The 6,661-nt window shown below is 51.2% G+C and overlaps 1 non-coding gene across 1 annotated transcript; it reads left to right on the top strand.

The window, feature by feature from the left end:
* Nucleotides 1–676: 676 nt before the first annotated feature.
* Nucleotides 677–781, top strand: LOC132232110 (U6 spliceosomal RNA). Its single transcript, XR_009452265.1, has one exon. It is a non-coding gene; the product is annotated as a U6 spliceosomal RNA (small nuclear RNA).
* Nucleotides 782–6,661: the final 5,880 nt, after the last annotated feature.

The raw sequence follows: 6,661 nt of genomic DNA, 5'->3' as shown, positions 1-6,661 counted from the left end.
CTGTGTGTCCATTACAGAGTAACACGCTTGCCTCAGTCTAACAGGCAGTTCTCAGTCCCATTGCCCTGTTGCCCTAAGTTCCGAGAATAATTACTTCTTTGTTGACATTTGGTAAACTTATCTTCAGAAAATTGAAAAAAGGCTGGGAACATCTCTGAGGCTTAATTTCAAAATATGTTTAAATCTAAAGCTGGGATTTGCCGAGTGGGTAGCTAGAATAACAAAGTGTTTGCCTAAAGGCTTTTCAAGGGGACGTTGCTGATTGGTACTTTGTAGTACAGGCCACAGGAGTGAACTTGAAAAACAGGCATAATTGCTTTTCCAAGTTTTCACCAAAAATAATCATTTTTTTAAAAGGTTCCAGTAACTTGTCCGCTAGGGAAAGAACAAAAAGGGGGAGAAAAAAGTAAAGAGGGACAGTGACACAGTGGTTTTGCTCTAAAGTGATCATCCGTGATGTCATGCTGCCATCTACAGGATTTCAGTATTTTCACCCAAACATGGGAGCTGCTCAGCCATGCTGGGATTCGCTGTCTCACACTCAGCCAAAAGCAGCACTCCCACTCTGACTCCGCAGCGATGGAGTCTGGCAGCAGCCGTGGTGAGACCTGAAATCCGAGAAAGCCAATTTTTTAAAAAACTTCGGTAAACTTGGGGGATAAATAATCTAAGGGCAGTGCTCATTGAGCAGCACCTATAGTAAAACTGTAACAACACAGGTAAGATGAACATGAGCCCTGTGCAAAGATGAGGCACAAATTCCTGAGTGTTCCATATGTAAAAGGAAAAAAAAGAATTTAAGAGCATGGATTAGTTTGCTAGGGCTGCTGTGACAAAGTACCACAGACTGTGTAGCTTAAACAACAGAAAAGTATTGTCTCACAGCTCTACAGGCTGGAAGTTCAAGATGAAGGTGCCGACAGGGTTAATTTCTTCTGAGGTCTTCTCCTTCACTAGTAGACGCCTGCCTTCTCCCTGTGCCCTCACCAGGCCTTTCCTCTATATTGTCTGTGCCCCGATTTATTTTTATAAGGACATCAGTCGTTAGATGAGCGTCCACCCCAATGAACTCATCTGATCTTAGTTACCTTTTTAAAAACCCAATCCCCACATACAGTTACTAGTACATCCTGAGGTACTTGGTGTCACGATTTTAATGTATGAATGGGGGTGGGGGGAGCACAATTCAGTCCATAACAAGAACTAATAAATTAAATACAGTACTTGCTTCTAATGTTTGGGCCGAAAAGAAATGGAATACGGTAAGTAGCAAAGCATTAGGATGCCAAGAAAGAAAATAGGGAGGGAGGGAGGGAGGGAGGGAGGGAGGGAGGGAGGGAGGAAGGAAGGAAAGAAGGAAGGAAGGAAGGAAGGAAGGGAGGGAGGGAGGGAGGAAAAAAGGAAGGAAAGAAGGAAAGAGGGAGGGAGGGAGGAAGGGAGGGAGGGAGGGAGGGAGGGAGGGAGGGAGGGAGGGAGGGAGGAAGGAAAGAAGGAAGGGAGGGAGGGAGGGAGGAAGGGAGGGAGGGAGGGAGGAAAAAAGGAAGGAAAGAAGGAAAGAGGGAGGGAGGGAGGGAGGAAGGGAGGGAGGGAGGGAGGGAGGGAGGGAGGGAGGAAGGAAAGAAGGAAGGAAGGAAGGAAGGAAGGAAGGAAGGAAGGAAGGAAGGAAGGAAGGAAGGAAGGAAGGAAGGAAGGGAGGGAGGGAGGAAAAAAGGAAGGAAAGAAGGAAAGAGGGAGGGAGGGAGGGAGGAAGGGAGGGAGGGAGGGAGGGAGGGAAAATCTTGATGAATGACTAGAGCCTAAATTGGTCCAAACAAGGTCTTGCTTAATTAAGGAATTCACCCTATCTGTGCCTACTAGGAGGAGGAGGAAGACTAAAACAAGAAAAGATAGTGAAAGTTGGATGATCCCAGCAGAAAAAACCACTCATCTTGGCCTGATATGCCCACATCATTCAATAGCCATGTATCGTCCAATAGTGTCTTTTTTTCTTTCCTTTTTTTTTAAGCATTACAGATGTCCCCTTTCATTTAATAGTGTCTTAAAGCTGCAGTCACATGGCTACCAGGGGCTCTATTGCTCTGAGGCTATCACAGAAACCATACACGAGGCAGATCCCAGAAGAAAACTGCCCCCAAAGGTGTTCTTTTAAATTTACACTGAAGCTTTACCCCAAATTGAGCAAAACAGGAAAGTATGAATTTGCTATTCCTGAAAGGTATTAATGGCCATTTGCTGAACACTGGTCTGCGTGTCTATTGAAGGGTAGAAGCCTCAGTGTTTTTTATGCCCTGGCACAGCCAGCGAGGGAGGCACAGAAGACAGAGCACCCAGTGATGTTCCCACTAAAGCAAAGGCCTGCTGTTTCACTGGCCGCTCCTGAGCCCGCCATAACGAGCGGTTGCATTTACTCCTCATCTATCATTTCTTCTTAATAAGTGGGACAACAGCCTCCATTTCTTATGATCCCTGCTGTGCAGGAGGTTTGTGGAAGGTCGTCTACGTACATTCTCTTATTTGATAACCACCTTAGCGATTTTTTCAGCCACATAAACGCATTGAACAGAGATCTTTTTTATATAAATGATTATAAAATATGTAAATTACATAGACCATATTTTGTAACCATTTTGTTTTATGCTTTTAGGGAAAATCCACAGGTTGCAAATCCAAGAATTACAAACTGAACAGTGTCATGTTGTTTTTGTCTTGCAATGTGGCAGGGTCGGTATATTCTGGCTGTGGGAATATTATACATCAACTCACATACTGCTTAGATTTTGTTTGGTTTTTTACTAATGGTGTTGAATCATAAAATGCATAGAGTCACAGACAATACAACTATTAGTCTCCCATTTTCCTAAGACAATAACTGAAGTAGACCTAAGCACCCCTACTAACAATAACAACAAATGTGGCATTATTCATTTATGGGGAAAGTGCAAATATAAGATAATGCTTATTATATGTACAATTTCAATTGCTACTGCATTGGGAAATGCATGTGATTGTAGTACTTTTTAGCTACAAGATTGACCTTTTGGGTGCGAGCCTTTTGTGGGGCAACACTGCCATCTGGTGGTTTCTATGAGGTATTTCACATCCGTTGGAGAGAGCGACTCCCAACCCTTGAAAATGTTCGGGTCTCCTTTTTCCCTGGATCTGTAATAGAGAGAGAATCTGATCTGCACACATCGCATGAGGGAATCTACATGCCATTCAAAGCTTATGCATGAGGTTGTCCCGGCCTTCACTGCCTGAGACCCGGAAAGGGGGGACCCTGTTCTGCGCCCGCACCTCCTCATTTAGAGGCCTCGGCTCTCCCGGGCTGTGGCCCGCCCTACAGATCAAGGAGTCCTGGGGCCACGGGACGTGCCTGCCCAAACCCACGCCTTTTTCTTCCTGCTCCCTCGCCCTCTCCCTCACCTCCACCGCCGGTTCCGCTTCCCTGCATCCTATTAATGCACGAATGCTCTCATTCCGCCTGAGGTTTTAATGAATAATAGCTGGCTCCCGCTTCCCAGATATCATTTGCATTAGAGCAGCTTCCCGAAATATTCCGACACACCCCTTCCCGGCAACAGTCATCGCGAAGGGGAAGTTTGCAACGCAAAAGCAGACCCCGGGGATCGCTGGTCTCGCCCCTCCCGGGCACACATCCGTCTGCCGGAGCCCGGGAGTCGTTTCTGAGGCGCGGACCTCCGCTGCCACCTTCAGAACGCTGGTCATCGCAGCACGGTCTGCGGCTGCTGTTTACGTCATCCAAAACGTCCCCCAAAGCTCCGGTCGTGCCAGGTAAGTGGCTTGGAGAGATCTGCTGGGCACCACCTGCCTACAGTTAGCCATGCCGTGCTGGGCACGTGGAAACTTGTTAAGGGGAAGACCCATGCGGAGTCTTCTTACGATAAGTAAATAAAAGCTGTTTAAGGAGGAAGAGGGGGAGGAAGACTGTTGGAGGGAGTCTGTCCGAGCCTGGCACAGAGGCAGCTACGACGGCAGTGCCCGGCGCTTCACTTGTGCCATTTCACCCGCCTTGCGGCACATTTTATTTGCTCCTTTATCAAATAATAAAAGTAGCTAACACGCCCTGGCCGGTTTGGCTCAATGGATAGAGCGTCGGCCTGCGGACTGAAGGGTCCCAGGTTCGATTCCGGTCAGGGGCATGTACCTGGGTTGCAGGCACATCCCCAGTGGGGGGTGTGCAGGAGGCCGCTGATCGATGTTTCTAACTATCCCTCTCCCTTCCTCTCTGTAAAAAATCAATAAAATATATATATATTTTTAAAGTAGCTAACACTCTGTAATGCAGATATATATGTCATAAAAGGTTATAAATGTCATGTTTTATATACAGAACGAAACCAGATGGATACACGCGATCTACAACCACCCTACAGTCAGAGCAGCTGGCGCTGGCAGGCAGGTCTGTGTCCTGCATCAAGGTTGCCCTGCTCACACACTCCACCCTCTCATCATCTCCGCGGTGGATCCTATGATCAGCGCCGTCTATTCACAGAAGAGGAACGAGGCTCGGAGAAATGGGCCTGTCTGGAGCCCCCCGGCTAGTGCATGGCTGGGCTTGGACTTCAGGCTTGTACATCTGCCTTCGGAATACTAACAGAGAAAAGAGAGTAGAGACAAAAGGTGTAAGAAAAGTAAAGAGAAATAAGAGAGAGAGAGAGAAGAGAGAGTGGGGGTGAGAGAGAGAGGAGAGATGGAAGAGAGGGGAGAGAGACGAGAAAACAGGTGAGAGAGAGGAGACTGAGAGAGAGGAAAGAAAGGAGTGAGGAGAAAGAGGAGAGAGAGAGAGAGAGGAAGAGGGAAGAGAGAGAAGAGCAAAAGGAGAGATGAAAGCAGAGTAGCTGGAAGCTGCACCCAGATTCAAACTGGATTCACAGCTAAATTACAGCGCAAGCAATTTGATGAACAGCGTGAAGTACAGCTTTTCAGAAATATCATGACCGAGGAGTGCAGAAGCCACAGGAAGGGCCCGCCCCTCACGCAGGTGCGGCAGCTGGGAAGCTGAGGGGTGCGGGGGGTGCGGATATTGAGGCTACAAAACTCCTCACCCCGTGAGGACACCAGCACTGGGCAGAGGAAGCCTCGGGGATTGTTGATTCTGAAGTATCAGCCAGGGCACGCTTTATTGCAAGGAGCGGGGCCTACTTACTGAAGGAAAGTAAATAATTCTAGTGGTGGGAATAAATTAACACTTGCAAGAGGCAAGTTTCAGAGTGGGTTTGGGCCTGGCAGGTCCAGGTTCTCACTCCGGCAGGGGGACCTGATCCCTCTCCAACCCTCCATCCTGCTAAGTGCCCTTGGGTGCCCCACTCACAGGCACAGTCCCCGCCTCCCCCGATGCCAGGCTGACACCCGCTCACGGTCCATTCTACCCGGAAAGGTTTCTTCTTCCCTTGGCCTGGCTTGGTCAGTCTCATTCTGGAACCCACCAGAGCACCCAGAAGCTGGATGTGGGGTTGGCTAGATGTGGGGTCAGGACACGGGAACTGTTTGGAAGGGAAGCAGGAGAGACGTCTGTGCCAAAGGGAAGTTTAGGGGCTGGACTTGGGCGTGAGAACAGACGCGGGCAGGAAAGCAGCAGGTTCCATATCACTGGTGGCCACTGCACCGCCGTGGGGCCCGGCCACAGAGAAAGGGGGTTCCCCTAGGGCCACTGCATCGCCGTGGGGCCCGGCCACAGAGAAAGGGTTCCCCTAGGGCCACTGCACCGCCGTGGGGCCCGGCCACAGAGAAGGGGTTCCCCTAGGGCCACTGCACCGCCGTGGGGCCCGGCCACAGAGAAGGGGTTCCCCTAGGGCCACTGCACCGCCGTGGGGCCCGGCCACAGAGAAGGGGTTCCCCTAGGGCCACTGCACCGCCGTGGGGCCCGGCCACAGAGAAGGGGTTCCCCTAGGGCCACTGCACCGCCGTGGGGCCCGGCCACAGAGAAGGGGTTCCCCTAGGGCCACTGCACCGCCGTGGGGCCCGGCCACAGAGAAGGGGTTCCCCTAGGGCCACTGCACCGCCGTGGGGCCCGGCCACAGAGAAGGGGGTTCCCCTAGGGCCACGGGCTGCAGACCCCTGTCCGGGGCTCTTGCTGTCCCCCCATAATGGCAGAAGCAGCTCCCCTTGCGGGAAAAGCTCTGTTGCTGTTGGGCATCGGGTCCTTGCACCGCAGACTGGCCCAGAATAGCCCATGTGCCGGGGAAGGCACACAGACCTCCTTTGTGCCCCTGGGAGATGGGAGCCCAGAGGTCACACCTGCCCCGGCCACGTTAATCAGCCATCCCGGAAGAACAAAGTGGCTCCTTCCGGTCTAAGACCAGGGTGCTGGGAAATTCTTGCTCAGTGAAGCAGCCGGAGGCTCAGGGATTATTCCAAACCGTGGAATCCACAGCCTCCCAGAGGCCATTGGGGCTGGACCACGGGCACCTTTGGGTCTCAGAGACCATGCGGCCCCGGAGTGAAACCTCCTGTTGGGAGGTGCAGTGCTCCCCATCTTCGACTCGTTACCCCTCTCGGCAGGCTGAGGCTGCGAGGGAGGAGGTGCTTGTCTCAACCTCCTGGGTGTTAGGAATTAAAAATTCCCAAGGAGCTGCCTATGCTGCCCAGGTAGCTGTTCGATTGCCCAGCAGCACCGTCAGCTTGGCAGGGCCCGGCTGTG

Source organism: Myotis daubentonii, chromosome 3 (genome assembly GCF_963259705.1).
Source record: "Myotis daubentonii chromosome 3, mMyoDau2.1, whole genome shotgun sequence".
In the NCBI taxonomy this organism is placed as follows: Eukaryota; Metazoa; Chordata; class Mammalia; order Chiroptera; family Vespertilionidae; genus Myotis; species Myotis daubentonii.
Note: the sequence above shows the minus strand (reverse complement) of the source record. Positions and strands in the feature narration are given on the sequence as shown.